The sequence below is a fragment of the Dasypus novemcinctus genome, chromosome 1, assembly GCF_030445035.2.
Source record: "Dasypus novemcinctus isolate mDasNov1 chromosome 1, mDasNov1.1.hap2, whole genome shotgun sequence".
Lineage (NCBI taxonomy): Eukaryota > Metazoa > Chordata > Mammalia > Cingulata > Dasypodidae > Dasypus > Dasypus novemcinctus.
The window spans coordinates 44854440-44877149 of record NC_080673.1 but is presented as its reverse complement, the minus strand read 5'-3'; the positions used below and the strand labels follow the sequence as shown (position 1 = coordinate 44877149).

At 38.4% G+C, this 22710-nt stretch overlaps 2 long non-coding RNA genes across 2 annotated transcripts in view; one reads left to right on the top strand and one right to left on the bottom strand.

The window, feature by feature from the left end:
- Positions 1-2629: 2629 nt before the first annotated feature.
- Positions 2630-14658, bottom strand: LOC131275056 (uncharacterized). Its single transcript, XR_009182501.1, has 3 exons — positions 14492-14658; positions 13250-13432; positions 2630-8404 (listed from the first exon to the last, which is right to left on the bottom strand). It is a non-coding gene; the product is annotated as an uncharacterized lncRNA (long non-coding RNA).
- The window catches only part of LOC131275052 (uncharacterized), a 276482-nt gene continuing 267753 nt past the window's right edge, over positions 13982-22710 (top strand). The window contains exon 1 of the long non-coding RNA XR_011648548.1: positions 13982-14107. This is a non-coding gene — a long non-coding RNA (uncharacterized lncRNA). The remainder of the gene's footprint in view (positions 14108-22710) is intronic.

The following is a 22710-nucleotide window of genomic DNA, read 5'->3' as shown; positions in this document are numbered from 1 at the left end:
AGACACTGAAATTATAGATGGAGGAAAGATATGATAACACTGCCACCAATTATTTTACCAACAAGGTCACTCATGATTTAACTTGTTGAGATATGTAGATACCTTTATAGATTAGCTTTAGTTTATCTAGAGAGACAGATGTGTATCATTTGAGTTGAATTCAGTACATCATACATTAATAAAAGCCAGATGGATGACACTGCTTATGGGGAATTTAGTGCCTATCTATAAAGGCCAGATGGGTGCCGTTTCATGAAAGGGTGTACATTGGCCATCTATGGCTGTGCTCCAGAGAGTAATGAAATGCTCTCTCAATTTTCCAAAGAATTTCTCTGTTCTTTATAATCAGGTACAATTGTCTTCAGAAAATTTCAGGATTGACACTAATCAGTCAACTTAATATAATCATATATCCCCTATATTGAAAGACAATTTCTCTTTTGGTATTACATTAAAAAAAAAAAAAGACATTTGGAAACCACTTGAGCCAAAGAAAATAAACCAGGGAGGTTGTAAGATGACTTTATGCTGTTTTTATTTAACTTATAAATGATTTTATTTGAGTCTTATAGATGTTATTAATATGTCAAAATGTACAAGAAATTTCCTTGATGGAAAATATCCTGAATCCATTCTCTTCATCTTTATTAAAAAACAAGCTTTCAAAACTTTGTGATGAGTGGAAAATAAAGCTGATACTGAATGCAGGCACCCAGAAATGCAGGCTCAATTGATATTTCATTTCTATATGATTTTCTCCATAAAACATTTATTTTTGTGACTTGTTTTATTTGCTGACTTGGATTCTCCTTGCAGCTTATAGTTAAATATAGTAAAATGTGAGGGGAAAGGGATAAGCTGAGAATCGAACCCCTGGGCACAAAGAAAACAGAAAACGATAGTTTGGAAAATTTTGAACTTCCAGAAAGTAAGTTTCTAGAAAATAGTGCCCTATGTGAGGGTTTAACTGACTGGATATGGATCCAGTCAGCTGTGGTCACCCCTCGGGCTGAAGTGTGGTTTGCTGGCCTGGCAGGGGAGCGGCCACGGTAGGCCTAATTCCAAGCCGCTGCCTCCATAATAGGGTGGCTGGTCGGACTCACCGCCACCCCTGAAGGGAGCTCGGCATGGGTGCAGAGTGCCCTCCGGTTTCCCCTTATCGGCAGCCACGCTTCCGAGGCCGCCCCTCCTCCCGGATAGGGCCACATGATGCCTTATGAGGCAACACCCTTCTTCTTCTTTCTCCCTGCGCAGGCGCAGGGCGGAAAATTCCAGTCTGCCTTCCCCACCCCCTCCAGACAGCAGCAACAGCCAGGCGCAAGGCAGGAAACTCAAGTCTGCCCTCTACCCCAGCAACAGCAGCCCCCAATACCTAAACCCTGCCACTTCCCCCAGCAACAGCAACAGCAACAGCCAATCCCTAACCACCACCCCTCCCCCTTCCAGTACCTCCCACTGACCTTTCTCCCCAGTAACTGCTTGCGGCAACCAATCAGAACATGGCATAAGCTTCGACCAATCAGCCTTCCCCAGCCCCTATAAGACTGTAGCCACTTCCTCAATAAAGTTGGACCTGCATGTTTACCTCGTCTCCGCAGTAGTTCTTCTGCGTGCGCCCTCCAGTTCTGAGAGCCCCCGACAAGGGCCTGGCCTCCCTTGTCCCCAGTTCATCGCCTGCTTCCCTGGGTGACCCCTTCATCGCCGGCTTCGCCGGGCGACCCCGTCAGCCGAACCACACAACCCCTGTGAGACCGACCCCTCGTCTGCTGCTGGACCGATCCCTCATCCCAAGCCAGACCAACCCCTCGTCCCAAGCCGGACCGACCCCTTGTCCAAAGCTGGACCGACCCCTCGTCCGCAGCCAGACCCCACCGCCACCGACCGAGCAAGCCGCCGCAGTCAGCCATTTCAATAAGTCAGGATTGGAAGTACAGTTATCCAGGAAGGGTCTGAGGAAAGTTCTACTGCCCAATGGATTTGACCCCTGTGAACTACATGCAAAACCAATTTTGTGTGTGTAATTTGTATGACCAGAACCAATGCCAGTATAGACTAAAAGGGGAAGAGAAGGGACATATTGAAGGAAAAACAAATTTTTAAATTTAGTCTGGACTACAACTATCTTCTTGAGTCAAGAGAGCAGGCCCATACATGTGTGTAAAAAGAGTGAGTCTGCACTCGAGCTTGGAGAGAGTGGCCTTTGTCTCCATTGTTCAGAAAGAGTGCTGCCACCTTATTGCTCAAAGATGGTGGAGCCTGTGCCCCAGGGATTGCAGAGACCCTGGCTGCCATCCCAGTGCTTGGAGAGGGTGGAGCCTTCATGCCAGTGTTTAGGAATAGCAGGGCCACTGGGCAAGGCATAGTCTATCTTAGTGTGCAGCTAGAAAATAATAGGGTTGGGCCAGAAGTCTGAGATTCTGGGAATCTGATTGCCTTAAAAATCTATTTATGTCCTGAAGTAGACTTATAAAAGATGATTCTAAAGCCCAAGAATCATAGAGGTGAAGGCTGCAATAGCAAGATTAAAATTGGCACTTGATTTTTCTTGCTCAATTTTTATGATCTGTCCACTTATATGTGTCTTTTGTTTCTCTAGACTGCATAATTCCAAGAAAAGTCAAGTGTATGATTTGTTTTTCCAAATCTTATTTAATCTTTACTGGATTTTAATCACATAGTCAAAATAAAATTAACCAAATTTAATGGGCTTACACATGGGTCTAAATGCATTCCATATTTCCAGACTTTTTCTAATGTTCTAAGTAATTATTGCTGGTGTGCTTTTGTTATTGAAACAGATGTATAGCACTGATTGTTTTGGTTTATTAATTAGAAAATTCGTGGCTTCTTCAGAGCTAATACCTAAATGCAAGCTAGGGCAGTGTTCTGCGAATTAATTTCTTTTTGCAAAAGTAGAGTTGCTATGGATATTTAAACAGAATTTAACTAAAAGAGAAATTTCTCTGAGTAAATCAAAGCATTATAGAATTTTAGTGAGATTTATTTTGTTTCACTTTCCAGACTCACAAATGAGTTTTCTGAAACTTGAAAGGCAGAAGAAGAGAAGGCTGGGAAGAGTACAGTTACTGTAAAGTTAAGCATGGTCCCTGATTTCTGTAAAACTGCTACCATTTCATGTCAATATTGATTTCCAAAGTCTGATCATGATTTCTTTCGTGGTTATCTATGACTGAAACCTCAAGCTGATACCAAAGAACCATAAGTTGTTCTCCTAATGGATGGACAGCTGACAATTCACTTTGACTCAAGAGACTGAGGAACTTGAGGAGGGAAACAAGGCAACTCCTTTTCCACAATTTACTGTAAGAATTTCTCTGAAGACTGAAATTGATTGAGAAGTCTCAGACCACTTTGGCACTTGATAAGGTGGACTCAGCAAATTATCTGTGACAGGGCTAATCACTCATTCTCTGACCAGATTGGGTAGATGATCTTAACCAGAGTTACAAAGAGGAGATGAATGCAGGGCTAGGTGAACTCTCTGGTATACTAAGTGCATTTATGGCTTTCACCTTTGGTTTAAAGCAGAATAAATGGCTCTGATAGAATTCAAGTTGACATTACCTTTAGCCCTACTTCCTCTTCAACAAGCTTCAGGAGGCTTCTAGGGAAGACAATGCAACTATAACATGCTCCCTGGCCATACTCCAGCCTTCTTCAATGAGCACTACATTTCTTATTAGAATCAGCCTCTGATTCTTTTTTAGACTGAAAGAGGTTTAATAGACCTTTGCAAATTTTATGTTTACAATTGATTTAAAAAATATATATCAGATAAGAACAGAGAAACTTAGAGGAGTGAGTAGACCTAATTATAATTATTGAGAAGTCAAAGTACAAAGGAGGAGAAATGACTTTGAACCATGGCAGATGAAAGTTGATATCCATAATACTCATTAGAGATGATCTTGGTAAACATGTGTGCTACCAAATAAAAATGATACCACAGTCAAAAGGAATCTGGATGATAAAACTACCCTCAAAGATATATTCAGTATAATTAAAATTAGTCTGAATATTGAAAACTTCACTAGAAAATTTACAAGAGTGATATCTTTCTAGAGCTACATCAAATTGACATGGAAGAGCTAGAAAATTATTATATTCTTTCCAAAGAATTAATGCAAATAAGGAAAAAATCCCCAATCTATCTAGGAAGAACAAAAATCATGAATCTGGGTCCTAGATTTGTAGCTTTCTTTAGTCCTGGTTCTTTAGGAAACAGAGTCTGCAACAAAATTTACACACTCAGGCCTTATTTGTCAATGCAAGTCCTGAACAGCAGGAATGAAAGAAAAAGGAAAAGAAGGAATACAAACTCAAAATTTACATTACCAACTTGGTCATAGATTCACAAGAAACACAACTGATTACTTGATTTTGCAAGACATCTTCCAGATAGCCATTGCTTCAGAGCAATCCCTTAGGGCAGGTATCCACAGACTTTTCTGTAAAGGACCCTATAGTAAATATTTTAGACTTTGTAGTGCACATGCTCTCTGTCAGAGCTACTTAACTCTACTGTTGTAGCATGAAAGCAGTCATAGACAAGAAGTAAATGAATGGGTATAGCTATGTTCTAATAAAACTTTATTTACAAAAATAAGCTGCAGGCCAGATTTGACCCTTTGGCTGACTTCTACCTTAGGGGAAAAGGGAGAGAAATGTATTTGTCCTTTCTTTCCCATCTCTCCTCTCTCACTGGTCAAAGTGCACCCCATGGGGCACTAGTCTTCCAGGCATTGCTTCCTGCTCTTCCAGTAATTACCTGGGGAAACAGATCCCGCATTCCACAGTGTGGTGCATCATCTGGACTTGGAAATTATAGGAGTTATAGCCTTCATAGGTCTAAAGCTACTGTGACTTCCACTACAGCAACAGAGGCTGATGCTGCTGTGGGGAAGTGGGGCAATGGTGTCAGTTTAGGCTGTCCATTTGCACCAGCAGCCACAGTCTGGGGACTGGGACTCTGATAAGGCTGGTGCAAGCTGGGAAACTGAAGAAACTGGTTCTGGTAGTGTATACTATTCAAATAAAGATCAAATCACTCCAGAAAGGAAATTTAAGTAAGAAGGGCTCATTGAAACATATCTGACCTGTGTGCTTTGCTTTGAAGTTTGTTAAATTACCAACACTGTAAAACTGTTAAAAAAATATTGTCTGTAATGTTGCTGAAGGGATTATCTTGATTTCTAAAGTCTTAAGTGGCTACTGAGGAAACTGGGATATAACCAACATTGAAAGATAGCATTCAGGAGGACATTGTTGTCCTCCTCAAGTACAGTTTAGGGCTGTTGTAATCAGCACACTAGTTGGTGAGATTCCCAGGGAAACCTGACCCCTTGTGCTAACCCAGGCATTGGAATCAGTGAGCCTGGTTCAAACCCTGGTTTTGCCTCATGGAAGTCGTGTGGCTCTGGGAAAGTTAACTCCTCTCTTATCCCATTTCCTTGTTTTTAAAATAGGAACCTAATACTTATTGCTGTGAGGATGGAATCGGATAGTATGTAAACTAACAAATAGTGTGCCTGGTACTTGTGGACATTCAATAAACAGTAACTATTAGCTGCTCTGTGCACACTCAGTATAAACCCCATGAGAGGTTTACCATGTACTATTTTGATAAATGTTAATGTGTGATTTTATCTCTGTGAGCCTCAGTTTTCCATCTGTAAAATGAGCATATTTTTATACCTACATATTGGGTTTCATTGGGAGTAATAAAAGGCTTAAAATGAGTATGAAGTACCTAGTACAGTGTTTGACAAAGAGTAGGAGTTAACCTAATGGCAGCTACTATTAATATAATAAATTGTAACTTATCTCATATACATAGGAGATTCAACTAACAAATAAAAATCAATCACTGTTTAGTTTTTCTTTGGCTTTTCTTAAAAGCCTCTTACTATACTATATGACTGATAATTAGCAAAATGGCTAAATCTGTGAGTTTATTTTTTTTAATTTCAGTCCTTCCTAGAGTTATCTGATGATACTATTACCATTATGATGAATGTCCTGTGTAGCAGGCTAAACTGATGGTTTTCTACAACAAAGGCTCTGGCATCTTGCAGCTTTGACACAATGCTGTGATGGGAGGAAAGGAGAATATTAAGAATAATTCCTTATTTATTTTTTTTAGTACCAACTAACTCCCAAATGCTTTCTTGGTTTGCTATACATATATTTAATTACCACAACCATGCTATTGGTAGGCACTCTTCTTATCATCTCCAGCTTTCTAAGACTTGGAGAGTTTATGTACGTTGCCCCAAGCTATAAAGCTAGCCTGTGTCCCAACTGAGACCCCAGTTTGTCAGACACCAAAACTCTTTTATCTTTTTATAACTCCACACTAAGCCCCTGCCTGGGTATAAAATTGCAAAATTTCCAGCTACTTTGGTCATAAAATCCATTTTTCCAGACCTCAGTTTCCCATCTCTAAAATGAGAGGGCTGTATTATCTGGACTTTAGATTCACTTCAGATCCAGAGTTCTGTGCATATCGATTAGAAGAAATGAACTTGATAATGAGCATGGCTTCTGTACCTGGAAAGGGGTGAAGGGGTGGGTATCAAACAGTGCTACAGAGAGACACAAGTTAGACCCCTTCCTTCTCAAGTTTCTTCCCTGTACTCGAGGTGCTTGTCAGCAAACAGGTATTTTAAAACATGTTACATCATATGGCTCACAACTCTCACAGGTTCTCTCAAGTGAAAGATCCTTCCAATGGACTATGACCTTCCTGTTACCCCTTGACCTTTCTGACCTGCACTTGCACTTGTTCATTCCACTCTATCACATTAGCCTCTGTGGTGGCTTAGAGCTGCATGTACCCGGAGATGTATGTCCTTCACCCTGATCCATTCCTGTGGGTATGAACCCATTGGAGTAGGGATTTTTGATGAAGTGTGTCCACCTCAAACAGAATAGGTCTTAATCCTATTCATGGATCCATTCTAAAGGAATGAAATTCAGACAGAGAGAAAGAAAAAGCCAGAGGGAGCACCCAGAAGCTGAACATCAGTGGAACTGGGAAAGAAGGGAGAGACCAGAAGATGCCGCCATGTGCCATGTGCCAAGCTAAAGACCAAGGGTCACTGGCAGCCACCCCAGAATACCAGAGACTTCAGGAAGAAACCACCACCTTGATGATGCTTTGATTTGGACTATGAGTGAAGAAATTCCCATTGTTAAACCCTACTCATTTCATGTTATTGCTTAAACAGCCCAGTAAAATAAAAGAACTTCCATACTATTTCTGGAACACACCAAGAAACCCCCCTGCCTCAGATCCTCCCATTTTCTGTTCCCTTCTCCTTGGGATGTCCTTAAGTACCTTACCTCCTTTGAGTCTTTGAGGAAATGACACTTTCTCCATGGACCTTCCTTGACCACCTCTTATATCACACACCTTTCCTTCTTCATTCTCTGTCTCATTGTCTCCTTAGCAGTTATCACCATCTCATACACTAAACTTTTTACTTATTTATTTTTATCATTTGCCTAACTCTTCTACAGGGGAGTTTCATGTGTCTCTTGATCACTGTTGAATCCCTTGAATAGTGCCTAGCACATATTTGAATGAGTGAATAATCAGTGTTTGAAAAATACAGAACCAAGCCATATAGCATTATGTGTGTGTATGTACGTACATATGCATGTATGTATGTATATGGCTTATAGAAATACCCATATAACATTTACATTCACTAGTTAAATTTGCATTATAACATTTTTTGTAATTATTATCAATTCCTAATATATACAATTTTTATATGAAGGCTGAAAAGGTGTTTTAGAACCATGCTCAATTAAAAATTATCTGCGGATTTCAGCTTTTCTATCAACAATGCTAAAAGCTAATTATAGTTTATGTGAAAGCAAATGCTTAAAATTCTGATTTTACATATTTAGTAGGAACTATATCATGGCTATCTATATCATTACACATCTTCAAACTAATTTACATACACTGTAGACTAATTTCATATAAAAAAAGAAAGTTATCAAAAGACTTTTTAAGTTACATTAAAATGATTTGTTTTGTTGTCAACACCAGTATTGGGAGACTACCTTGTTATGATTTTTAGTTTAATTTCTGACTATTTTAACCAAACTTTAATTTGCATATAAATCACCCCAGGCCTTGTTAAAATGCAGATTTGGATGCAGTAGGTCTAGAGTATGTCTTGCGATCTCCATACTTAGTAGGTGCCACGTGACGCTGATGCTGGTCCTCAGACCATCTGAAGAGAAGTCGGACTCCTAGTCTGCCTCCTCTTAATATTACCATCATGGATTCATATGCATTTGAGATAGGATTGAGATTTTCTCCAGAAGAAGTTTTACTGATACACAGATCAACTGGTGTCATTTAGTCCTGGAATGAAATGAAGAGAGAAGGTTGATATTATGGACATCCTGTGAATGGAAGAAATAAGTGTTTGTGTGTGGGGGGGGGTCTCCTGATGTACAGGCTTCCCCTTACAAGGCAGTAACTACGTCTGACATTTAAAGAGGGTAGTATATCCTGACTCTTCTCCATGAATATATTTTGTTTTATTCATCATACCGTAGCCTCAAAGAGGGCCTTAGTATTTTAACTATAATTCTCTTGTTTTCTAATACCCCAGCAGAGAGGGGAAGAGCACTCAACACTTCAATGCCTAAAATATGTGGTGAAATTGAATAAGGGGAGAGAGTGGGGAACAACCACAGCTTTATTTTTTTTTAACACAGTGAGCTTAGGAATTGCACAGAAAAAATTCCAGAATCTTGCCCCTTTCTGTCATTGCTTTCCTTCAGCATGGCTCATAAAATACTGGGGAAAGAGGTCTATTCAAATGGCTTCACACACATGGGGCTCATTTCTGCAGTGGAACGTAGCTCAAGGGTGGATGTAACCATACTGCAGGAATAGTTCTATTATATAAGAAACAACTGGTCTTCTTCCTGGAAGTATTTACATTTATTTGAAGTGGGCACAAAACTGTGGTTCTTGACAGCACCCAAAAAACTATTCTCAACTTGACTCTGAATTGACAGAATATGGTAGGGTAGCAGGGTAGGACTCATTTTCTTTGTCCAGGATGCTCTGTTGGCTGATAGAGATAATGAATTAAAATATACTTTAAGTTAGTTTGAAACCTGTGAAAAAAGAGTCCTGTCAGCGGGAAACACTTTAATGAAATTATTTTGTGTCTAACTCCTGGTATCTGCTTTTGAGCTGTGTTAATCAAAGGCAGGTACCAGATCATACCATTAGGTAAAGAGAGATGAAAAATATAATCTCCCTACCTGCTTCCAAGTTGGATGACAGCAATATCATCCTGAAGTAATGAGCACTGGTCTCTATTTTCTCATGTAACCAGGATGACATTCAACAACTTGGGAATTTCCTCTGAAAGGAGAATAGCCTCATCTCCCCGCCTCCTTAGTAATAAAACCAGCTCCTCTATTTGGAGGATACCTAAGGCCTAAGCTTCCTTTACTCCTTTAAGTAACATCAGGCAGATGTGACAAATCATTTTTCCCAACTTTCACATACAAAGCTCACAACATAACAAACATGACATCAGATTTTTTTCCCATTAAAGACAATTTTGGGTCAATGTCAAATGTTTGCACAACTTGGTATATTTCTTTGAGAAGTCTTTATTTTATGTTAGGGTCATAACAAGTGAGCCAATTGTCTTGTTCTTACCCTTTTTCTCCTAAGTACACAGGCTTTCTATTTTTAGAATTTCTTGAATGTAAAGAGCTAAGATTGGTGAATGTTATCTGATTTTGATACACTATACAATATTACTACTTTTCTGCAGAATTTTTCTTCTGATTTTTGTTCACATGATAATAACAGTCAATACTTAGGTACCAAGTTTGGAAGGGATTTCCCATTATTAACTCATTTAAACTTTAAAACTTCTCTATAAGGCAGGTATTGTTTCTTCACTTTCTAAATGAGGAAACTCAGGCACAGAGAGATTGAATAACTTGTCCAAGGTCATGCAGCTAGTAAGTGTTAGAGCTGAGATTTGAACCACATGCCTAGTATTATAGTCTTAACCTCTGAGCTCTAACATTTATCACTGCCTACACAATTCATTTACTACAACTTCCAGTTTCTATTAAATTGCTTTGTTTCTTTCTTGAGTCCTATTTGGGTGCATAAGTTCTATCATTAAGTGATAATTAAGTGATTTTTCAGACCAATGGCCTTATCTTTTTGATAAGATTAGGCTCTGATGTTTACCTTGCCTTGGAGTTTTTTTCCCCTAATTATTAATATTTTTCATAAGTCTTAGTGAAAATGATTCTGTTTCTCATGTGATAACAGTTTTTGTAGCCATGTAAACGAAAAATAGAATAATCTAAAAGAGAACCAAGGAAAATTTATTCAGTAATGTTTCAGCCTTTGAAAACAGTAAAATAATATAAAAAATTGGTAAGATGTGAATTGGAGGAAATAGTTGTACATGCCTTAGGAGGTAAGTCGTATATCAGAAATCCTATTTCCCTTTTATAGGCAGGCAATGGGCACGCAAGCTTTGCATGAGATAGGAAGATGTTTGCTTAATAACTTACCAGATGTAGCGCCAGTTCTGTTTTACGAGCATGGCCCTGTCTGTTGCTATGTGGATGATGAATTGTAATAAATGTGTCCAAGGACATTAGATCACATCTCAAAGAAATTGAGAGAAGGTCTACCATACTGTATGACAGAAAGTTGCAAACATTTTTGGTTAAGAAAAAGTCATTTTTTAAAAATGTCCAGGACTTGAACATGGATGTCTTACTTCATTTTTCTGTCCTTCACTTCTTAACTATTTGAAAATCATACAATCAATTATTTTACCACTAAATTAACTTTCAAATCTACTAAAATAAAATATCTTTTAGGATATAAGTGGCTACTATTAGATGACAGTATTATTTGATTTCACTCTATAGCCTTGACTTTTTTTCAATTCATTTTCAACAAAGCAACATATTGAATGAATATGGTTTATAAAGCAGTAGTTGCTGAATTCTGATATGTGCCCCTGTGTATGTATGTGTGTGTGAAGAGGTGGGTACATCTGGGAGAAACTTACGTTTCAAGGTGGAAGCTTGGTGTTCCAAATTTCAGCTAGAATTATTTTTTATGGCTTAGTTATAAACCCACAAGAACATAACCATATAATGTAAATGCTGACATAACCTTTATATATCCCCAGCTATAAATCAAGGTGCTATAAAATACCATATTTGAAAAGTCAAAGTAGGTAAAATATTGAGTTAATGTTTGCTGGGAAAAAGAGAAAAGTCAACTGGTTAAACACTTTCTGTTTCAATTTTGATTTAAATATAGGAATTTTGTGTAACAAATTAATGTCATAAAGCACTCTCTAAGTAAAAAAAAAGTCAGCTCAATTAGGGGTTTACTATTTTCCAAACCAAAATCAAATCTATGAATGCCATTAGGAATTACTTCCTCAAGGAAGTAAATTCCAGGCTTGGGTATTTTGCTGGAAATTGAAAATGCACTGTTTCTCACTAGCAACAGTGGAAGGCTAAAGAGCATGGGAAGTCAAATGGAATATTATGCCAGCAGAATTGGCATTAAACACTTGATGGATGTCATGTGTCATCTGACACTGACATCTTTCCACCAGGTCATTTCAGGATAAGGTACTACTGAAAAAGCACAACCATTCTCAGTGGGTGAACTGCGGACAAGGTTCAGGGGTTTGGCTGGCATTCCAAAGTTTATTTGAGTTAATCTTCATTCTCATTGGTCTGCAAAGTTCAGTGAAAACTGGATTTTCTAGGGAACACTTTCACTGATTCTTGATTGTACTGGTGTCAGAAACACTATAATCAAAGTACTTGAGAGAGATTTTTATAGGAATGCTTTTCTTCAGGTAAGGAAAAACTTTCTGTTAGCAGGTACAAAGGCTATCTGTTTTATTGTTAATTTGCAACACTTGGCAACTGCAGAAAGTGGTATTTACAAAAGACAGTCCAATTGGTTGCTGATGACTTGTTACTGGGAATTATTTGGAATTTACTTTCTCTACAGTAGGTTCCAAAGAATACTCATTGATTGATTAAGTAAGTAAAAGTTACCAAGAAAAAAAAATCTATTTTGGAATAGCACTGTGGATCTGTAAAATTTTATTTGTATTTTGAACTCAAGAAACAGCAACTGAGCTGAGAAAGTATTAAGCTAAATGAAGAACACTGCATTTATCTGAATCCTAGGACTAAGGGCCTAGATTGAAGGAGATATTATAAATTACACAGTGATTCTCATATTTTCTTACAATCTATTTCACCATTTGCTATGAAAAAAATCTGGATTCTTTACTGAGGATAATGTTCATATGCTTATTAAGTTGTGTTTATGCTTTAGTAATGGATATGGGAAACCCAGGTTTCCTTTAGACTCTGAGTACTCTGTTAGTGTGTCTCTGGTTGAGAAATTAGCTGTGAGAGGTACTCTGTTAGTGTGTCTCTGGTTGAGAAATTAGCTGTGAGAGTTTGATTAGGTTTTTGTGTGGACTTTTGATCATACATTTGAAGAATAATAGCCATGTTGGAAAGGAAGAATCAACTTTGTTAACAGCTGGACAAATAGCAACACACCTATTGTAGGGCTTTGTTTAAAAATAGATTCAATGACACATTTTAATCCTGGCAGACTAAAAGGGTCCTCCAGCTTCCTTTCATGGAAGTCTCCAACCCTAAGGATCTTATCCTCAGACATGGTGAAAAAGGCTTGACTGCAGCTCCTACCAGCGCCAGAGGAAAAGGAGAAAGACAGCAAGGAAGAGTACCCCCCTCCCACTAGAGTCTAGCCAGCCTTGGCTGCCTAAGATCTGACTGCCCTGTGTGTGTGTGTGTATGTGTGTGTGTGTGTGTATGTAGAGGAGAAGGGGAATAAGGACCTGACCTTCTGATAGAGTATACACAAATTTAAGCAGAAAGTATAAAAGACCTGCTTTGAGTGAGTTCAGGAAGTGAAAGAAGGCTGCAGGACAAGTCCATGTGCTTTTTAAAAATGCTACCCTCTGTGAAAAGGCGGTGCTAAAGGGACCAGCTGTGGACCAATCAGATTGGAAATTACTCCTCCCACAGAGCAGTGGGCGGGGCTAAGGTTTGTCAGGCATTGATTGCTTTCCCTAGCAGAGAGCAGGGAATGTGGGGAGAGGACAGAGGAAGGCTCCTCTGCCCAGCACATTACCTTTCTGAAATCGGAGTTCTTCGCATAATCTCCACACCATGTGACTGCAGAATTTGCTTGAACACCTCCGAAAGCTGGACATTAACCACTCCTAATGGTTCATGATTCAGGATACTGGGTAGGAAGTTCTTCCTTGCAGCCAAACCTGCCCCTTGACGTCTACCATGTGCTTCAGTGTCATCCCTGGAGCAGCAAAGAACAAGTCTAATCACAAAAATGACTTCCAGACCGTTTTCTCCCTGAACCCCATTTACACACCATGGATACTACACCTCTACCCATGCAACCCACAAGCACTAGTAAGAGAGAGGGCAGTTGGAAGTATTTTCTGAAAATATAAGGAAAAGGATACTTAAAATCGGCTTCCTCTTAGAAGCAATTGGCACCCATCATCGTATTGTGGGAAGTTCAGGTGAGGGAAAAGAGGCCTTGATCGGCGGGGCAGCCCAGCAGCTCTGTGGAGAACTGTGCACTGCCTCCTCCTTTCTCTCACTAAACGGCAGCAAAGACTCTTGCTCGTCCCCCTGAACGTCTCCCTTTGTCTCTGCTCTCTAAAGTGAAATTTTGCACAGTCGGGAGGCCTGGTGCTGAGTTAAGACACGTAGAGCCAAGAAAATAAAGAGTCAGATGTCCCAGCAGCTTTCAGTGCGTCCTAATTCTCACCACCCCCAGAGCAACCATGAAAGTAGGAGGGACCAGATGAAGACATTTAAAAATTGGTTCTGCTCCACAGTGATCCGGAGCAAGCTGGGGCTTGGCTGCTGTGAGGTGGCTTGAGAGGCTCCTCTCAGGGGTCAGAGCGTTAGCCTGGCAGGTGTGCTTCCCTTTGAAACCCCTGTGACTCACCCCAACCTTAAGGTAGGGAGAACGGCATTTTTTTTTAAACAACGTATTTAACTTAACATACAATCTAATGATACCAAATTCCGTGGAAATCCAACAGAAGTATATATTCAGCATAGCCACGGCCAACTTCTGGTCTTTAGCACAGATCTGTAACTGAGGGAAGTGTGTGGGTGTTTGTGTCGGATCCCTGCCATTCATTAGGTCTACAGTGAGATCTGTGTGAGTTAAGAATTCCATTTACCCGGTGCGTTACGAGGGGAGAAAGGAAGTGCACTTATGTACGGTGTTAAAAAACAAACAAAATGAAACATAAACCTCTACAATGTAAAGGCCCACACTTTTAAAACTGTGTACCATCTGCTGGGGAATGGATTATATAAGATAAAGTAAACTTACTCTTCAACCACCTGCGTATGACTTGGCAAAATGTGAGACGCTGAGATCGCCTTGGAGGGATCTAAGATCTTCCAAGTTCTTCAGTAAGCTGGGGATTTCATTAAGAACGTCAGGGTCTGTCACGAGAGAAGTGTTGAGTGGGTAAGTTTGAAAGGCTTAAACGTCCTGTATTTCTTTCTAATTGCATCACACACACGTCTATGTTCCAATCAAACACATTAAGAAAAAAAATGAAAGCGGAAACTCTAAATAATGATTCAGATCTTTGTTGACGTTTGCTCTCTTGAATTGTGTCCTGGTCACTGTAAGACAGAACAATAAAGTCGCAAGGTTAAAACACAGGCGCATGCGCACGAACCTCAGACCATACCAGAAAATGTCAACGTGTATTTTCTCCTTCAGATCAATCATCCTGGAATGCTACCACTTAACCCAATAATTTTGAAATTATTCAGAAATACTTTTATCCTGTCTCCGAAAATGTCTACACTTCCAGGCACATTGCTTTGAACGTCTTAGAGCTTGCCTTGGGTTCATAGCCTGGCACATGCCTCATGTCTAGCACGCTCGTTTCGTGGAGAAACTTCATCTAAAAAGATCAAGTGATTTGTCCAAAGTCACAGGGCTGGGACCAGAACCAAGATCCGATTTCCAGGATAGCATTTTTTACACAACGTCTTTCTGCCTTTTTCCTTTGTGGATGGATTTAATTTTGGCAGGATGGGGTGGGGGAGGGGATATAAACAAATTAAATTATTCAGAGCCAACTCTAGTGAATAAGATAGATAATCAGTTCAAGGAAATGCAACAAACATTCACTGAGTACCTAGTGTATGAGGCATACTGGCAAGCACTGCCCACAGTACAGGGGATTATGAGGCATAGATCATGACCTTAAACTAAGTGTGACTAACATAAAAAAAATGAGGTGTGTTGACAGTATAACTGTGAGTGGTTCCCTTATGCTCTTGATTCTGTATTATCCCCCTTCAGTCAATAGATTTGGATTTATAAAACCAACAAAGAAAGCACATACTGTAGTTAAGTACCTGTTGTACTCTTTTTTCAAATTCACCATGACACAACTGGAATGAACAAAATTGCTGGCTTATGAGATGCATTATGAGTTTTTAAAATGAAACTGGGACCTAACATTTTAGGTTAGGGAGCAGTTGTTCTTTCCTGTAAAACTGTTAGGACTTTTAGGTTATTTGAGTACTGCCAAGTTGTTATATGGATAGATTTGGGGTAATGTAATCAACACATCCAATCTAGGGTGACAGTCCTTTAATCAATCCCATGCTAATATAAAGCATTTCAAACATAGTTAGTTTTAAACCTACTGCTCTTTTAATCCTAAAATAAAGACAATAAATACTTTGTTACTCTAGTCTGACTTAATAGGTATTTTTCAATTAATTTATATCATAGTGTTAATAACTAGCCCAGAAATACAATCTCATGGCTTACAACTTTTCCTACATTTATGTAATAGGATAAATAAATTTCTATAAGACTATCTGTTAACCTACAACAGAGTATTTTTTAAACAAATCAATTTTATTGCTACATATTAATAAAGCATACAATTCATTCAAAATGTAAAATCAGTGGTATTCAGTATAATCTCTTATTTGTACATTCATTACCTCAATCACCATTAGCGCATTATCATTATTTCAATAATAATAATAAGCAAAAAAGAAACAAGAAGATTCTTTACCCTTCAATTTCTCTATGCTTCCCCTGTTCTACATAGCCGTTATTTCTGGCTATTGTTGCACAATGACTTATTTATTTATTAAGCAGTTTTATTGAGCTATGTTCATATACCATATGATCTATCCAAAGTGTATAATCAATGGCTTTTAGAATAATCACAATGTTGTGTATTCATCATCACAAAAAATTTTAGAACAATTGCATTACTCTGAAAAGAAAAACTCCACACCCCTTAGCAGTTTTTCCCTACCCTATATAACCAGTAATCTAACTTTGTGTTTATAAATTGATTTATATTTACATTTTATATAAATGGAATCATACAATATGTAGTACTTTGTTTCTGGATTCTTCCACTTAGTATAATGTCAGGTTTTTTGGTTTTGGTTTTTTTTTTTGTCTGATACTAACATCTTGTAGTGTTAACATGTATTTGTTCAATTTCAAAAAAAAAAACCTTATATATGCAATTTTACCTATATTCAGATTTCACATGCAGTATTACTGTACTCTACAGTTCCATGTTACATTTTTTATCTTTCCTACAATAGAATTTTGAGTTAGTTTTCTAGTAAAGTGGTTCACTTAGGAGATTAACACTTGTTGAACACATATTAGATGTCTGGCTTATTTTATAAACTGTTAATTAGTTCATTTATACTTTAATATACCTGAGTCTCATAGGTATATTTATTGTTATGGAATGAGAAAGTTTAGATTTAAACCCAGATCTGTGGGACTGCTACGTCAGTTTCTTTTTACTCAAATACATGCAGGTGTAAATAAGAATGCTTTGTGGCCTTTCTCAATTGTGACTCTTTTTACTCAAATACATGCAGGTGTAAATAAGAATGCTTTGTGGCCTTTCTCAATTGTGACAAGGGCATACGCTGCAAGATGCCTGGCTTTGGGATAGAAGAGAGTTAAGAATAAATGGTTGAGAAAATAAGAAGTGGTGATTAGTTAGGTGGCCTAGGAACTCCCAGCTCTAGCCATTGGCCTACTACACTTCTATGAAAGATCTCTAGGTGATATGTATGCACAGAAGATAATGGTTGGGAAATGTGAGCACTTTATTACTATCTATATCTTTGATCACACACTTCTGTGCATTTCCTTGGGCTTCTAAGCTGGAGCTTGTGTAAAACCCCCAATGCCTCCTTTTTACTTTGCCTCTTTCTGGTTCCTACTTGACTTCTTAAGGGTTACAGAGTAGGCAGAGCATTTATTCTTAAGTGGGAAAAGGGTGTGATCATGTTTCACCTTGCAGGTAGCAAGCAAATTCTAGAGACAGGTGATTTGTATTCTTTCCAAGAGAGATCAAGCCAGAACCTCATAAATTCCAACACGTACCCTCTAGGGCCGTTATTGCTGGCTCAGGATACAGCCATAGTGGATGGACTGAGGACAGTGGAAACGGAAATAGTCTAGTGTAGAGGAAAGTAGGGAAACTATCAGGGAGCTGTATGCATTTATTTGATGGATTTCCGACTCATGATACTGTCTTTATTCATCCTGTGCCCTAATCTGAGTTAGGGAGCCTATGTCTATTTTAAGGTTAGGTGAAATAATTTCAACGGAAATAAGGATGAAAAATATATAGGAATCACTCTGACCATATCCTTTTTGCATTTTAGAGGAGATAACTTAATAGGTAATTTAATGGTTTATCTTCAGAGAAGAAAGTAACTCAGAATACCACCTGAACAAGCACTTTTTTTTGTGGGGCCAATAGGTTTAATCAATGGATGTAAAAATAATGGGAGTTTCAATTCTTTTTTCCTAAACTTGTCACCAATTCTATGCCAAATATCTAAACATGTAAATCAAACTTAGCCCATATAGTTAGTTTTCAATCTCTATCTTATAAACAGGATATATATGTGTATGGTTCCATGAAACTAGGCTCTTCTTTTCCATGTATAAGTGCTGAGGTTTATTTATTGTCCTAGTCAGAATAAATGTATAAGAATAGATAAGTAGTTTTAAGGATGTTTTGATGATTGAGTTACTGCTGGGATAAAACTTCTATTTGGGCTCTAACAAAAATGTAAAACTATTTATCACCTGCATATGTAATCTTTCTTGCTCCTTATTTTTTGCTTCATGTTGGTTTAACATTCAAAAGTGTGTTTAATATTTGTTTTGCAAAATCTCCTTATGTGTGGCAGATACTGTTACTTGACTGTTCAAAGACAATAGTCTCCTGCATAGCCAACAAAATCGCGAGTATGTTTAGGTAGGTCATGTATCAGCTCCAGAAAATGAATCATGATTGAATCACTTGAACCAATCCTTTCTGCTTTAACAAATACTTGCTTTCTTAGCCTTCATTGCAGTGAGGGATGCTCACGTGACTCAGTTCTAGGCAATGAGATATAAGAGGAATTCTACATGGGAACTGATGTTTCCTTTCTGATTAAAAAATAGTAAGAAATGAATGTGGCTCAAGCAGTTGAGCACCTGCCTCCCACATAAGTCCTGAGTTCAGTTCCCAGTGCCCCCTAAAAAAGAAAACAAACAATAAGTAAAAAGATTAGTAGCCCTTTTCTACATGTTTCTTTCTTTTCATGCATTTTGCAACCATAGAGTCAAAGGAGGAAAACCTTAAGTATCATGGATGGCAGAACAGAAGAATAGTTAAGCTGCTGTGCCCAATCTGGAACCACAGCCCTGTTAGTGAGTTTGAAGATGTAGACACTGCAATAAACCTATGTCATGATAGGGGAAGCCTACTGGACTAGGATAGTATGAGTGGGGGACACCCACCTCAGAATTCCAAAAGATGGTGTAGGTAGAGCAGAAATTGTCCAGGCCAAAGTGGGGAGAAAAATCCTACAAAGAAAGGAATCCAGGCAGAGATATCAGTACGCGTAAGGCAGGGTGATGAGAGAGAACACTGAATTTCTTATATGTCCTTTAGGAAAGATGGAGCATAAAATGATGAGAGAGGAGGTCAGAGAGGGAGGCATCACTGCCCTACATGGGCTTTTATAGCGGGCCGAGAGTTTATGCTTTATTCAAATGACGAAGGAGTGCTATTGAGGGAGTTTAAGGAAGTGGATGGTTGGATTTTCAGAAAGATTTTTGGCAACAGATGGTGAAAGAAATGTATTTAGTAAAGAAATTCCAGGAATTCATGGATGAGCCTTTTGGAGTATCCCTGCTAAAATAAAGAGGGCTTGATTTAAGGCAGTGGTTTGAGGATAATGTGCAGGGGATGGATTTATGTATAAACACACACACATATAGATACTTATTATGTATGATAAATACTACAATATAATATATTCTGATATTATATAATTCATATTATTATATATTCTAGAATTGACAGAACTTGGAGACAATGAGATATGTTGGGGTGAGGGAGAGAATGGATAATATACTGGATGTTCAAAACTCTAAAAAATGCACAGAAGTCATTGACTACAAGTTACTTAGGGCCATAAAGACTAGGGAATTGTGTCTCTGGGTATGAAATATTTGAAACAGATTCTTAAGCTAATACATCCATACATACAGGAACAGGGACTTTCCTGAAAAATAGCAGCTTCCTTCTAAAGCCAGTAAAGTTTCACAGTGTATGATAAGCATCTAACAAAGAGGCTCTTGTGGTTCCTTGTGGGTGCTGATTCTGTGTTCTCAAGGACCATTTATGAGCAGGAATAGTGTAACCGCTGGAATGCCTTTTGATAACAGTCAAGTAGGCTGCTGCATTTCTGAGGTGTGGCTCGATGTCTCACCATCCACTGCCAAGCTGAAGAAAAAGAGTCAAATTGGTCAAATCTGAAGTTTTCCCAACAATTTCTGCTGGCTTTTCTTAGGGAGTATGTGGCATGTGTCTGTGCTCATGTGTTTGTATGTGTTTGTGTGTGTGTGTGTGTGTGTGTGTGTGTGTGTGAGGGGGGTGGGTTCCAGAGTAGAGGCACAGATCCAGTTAACAGCTATGTGGAGCTATAGTGCCGTGTTTTCCTGCCTCCAAGAATGGTGAGGCACTATTCTTGACTATTGAGCGCCACTGAATCAGATGTGGAGTCTTCTAGAAACCTGCCTAAGTCTTCTAGTATTTTCGCTCTAGCCACCTGAATGAGTAATGGCCAAGCGGTTCATGATGCTAACTTGTCCCTCCATGATCTCTGCCTACCACTCCATCCTCTTTCCTGACTACTTCCCCCAAATCAAACTACTTTTAGTTCCATGAACACATGCCTGCTTTGAACTTTTCCTGGGGTCTTTGTATTTGTATACATGGCAGAATTTTATTCATCCTTAAGACCAGCTCAGATATCACTGTCTCCAGAAATGAGATTCGGCTTCCTCCCACAGGTAAATAATCACTTTGCCTTCTCTATACTCCTTTTTCCCCTTAAATGGTTTCCCTTAACCTACTGGATTCTACAAATGTTTTTACAAACCTTCCTCTTGAACTAAATTGGCCCAAGAGCTTCTGAATGTAGGGACACATTTTATTTATACTTGTATTCTCAGTGCCTGGTATTCAATAAAACATAGTATAATTTCCTAGCAAAAATTAAAGAATGAATTAATTTTTGGAGAAAACAAGAGGTTTTCTTGAGATTGCCCTATGAAAATAATAATTAGTAAAAAATTTCTGTTAAAAAAATAGGATTCATACCACCTCACTCATTGCTAAAGGCTGTGATAAGTCATGTTGATTGCATGTAACCCAGGACATGATGTGATGTGAATGGTACTTCACCTCTGTGATTTTTCTCCCCAAATCCATAACTCAATCTAATCATGAGAAAATCATCAGAAAAATTCCATTTGAGAGATATTCTACAAAATATCTGACCAGCACTCCTTAAATCTGTCAAAGTCACCAAAACCAAGGAAAATCTCAGAAACTATCACAGCCAAGAAGAGTCACGATGACTAAATGTAATGTAGTATCTTGGGTGGATGAAATCCTACAACAGCAAAAAGTCCATTAAGGATTAAAGTTGGATTTAACTTAATAATAATGTGTCAATATTGGTTGACTATTATAATAAAAGTGCCATACTAATGTAAGATGTTGACAATAGGGAAAACTACTAAAAGCAGGGTAGATGGGAACTCTATACTATCATATAAATCTAAAACTATTCTTTAAAAAAAGTTTCAAGGATTGACATGAGCTTTGGAGCATGAAAAGATAAGAGAAACTTGATCTGCATAAAAAGGTTTTAATGTATGGATTTTGGGTAATTAATCCCAGGTTAAGTTTCTTCAAAGGACATGAATTTCTCTCATCTTCTTCATAGTATCTCTCTTTGTCTTTGTCTCTGTCTCTGTCTCTCTCTCACACACACACACAAAACAAAAATTGAGTGTTCACATTTGTCCACAAAAAGTGTGTGAAGGAAAGAGCACCACTGACAACCAGCGGTGAAAACAACCAAATTGAGGGACAGGGTAGAGAGCAGAATGGGGGGTGAGGTGAGCTAAATATGTTGTTACGGTGCTGATTCATCCTCCTCCAACTGGAACAGACAGAGATATCTAGGTTAGCATGTTGACATGATTTAATCTATTTTTTGGAAATTTAAAAATACATAAATTCATATTTGGATAAGATCTTTTGGAGTGACAAGGAATGGGAGATGTTTCTTTTGGCCTGATTGTTTCCACTATGATAAAACCTTGCTGATATCAGAGACCTTCGGTTTTGTCTACTACTACAGCCTTAATACTTGGGACAATGCCTGGCCTCTAGTATTAATATTTATTAATGAATGAATATATAACACATGTGTGTGAAACTACTGATGGCAAAGAACTTCCCATAGATTGTCATACTTGTGCCTCTAGATAACTTGACCTTGGGGATTCTCAAGAGATCATAGAGTTAGTAAGGAGGAGAACCATGGCTTGAACCCAGCTCTTTTTGAGAGCTAATACCATATTCTTTCAAGGTTGGCACTGTGCTTTAATCCTTTTTTTATGTCCTTAGTGCCTGGCAATTAGTAGGTATTCCATAAACATTTGTTAAAATGAATATTTTCTTTGCATAGATGTTGTATTTCTGAGCAATCAGTGGGCAATTTGTTCTAGCCTTTGATATCTTTAAGTATTTGCTCATAACCATAAATGCTTGGACTTACTCTTAGGCTTGGGTTAAACGCAACACCAAGCCTAATGAACAGTTTTGGTGGCTATATGAGTATTTTTTCATGTTAAATGAAGCTACATTCCTTTTTTTCCCTCATTGCCATACTCAGTTCCTGCTTTATTATATATGTCATTAGTATGTGGTCCAGCTGAGCCTCAACTGGACTTCTCTGTTTGACTTTTCAAGACTGGTGGGTTGGGATGACTTCAGGAGATGATAAGATTATGAGTTGATTTTGACTTTTTATGCTAAGGCTCAAAGGATGAGATTTATGCGCATAAAGCAGTAGATGGAGAGCATTGGGGTTTATCTTCTTGGTCTGACTGGTAACCTGAGGCCACTTTGAGAAAAGAGAGAAGCTAGCAACTGGCAGCAGAGG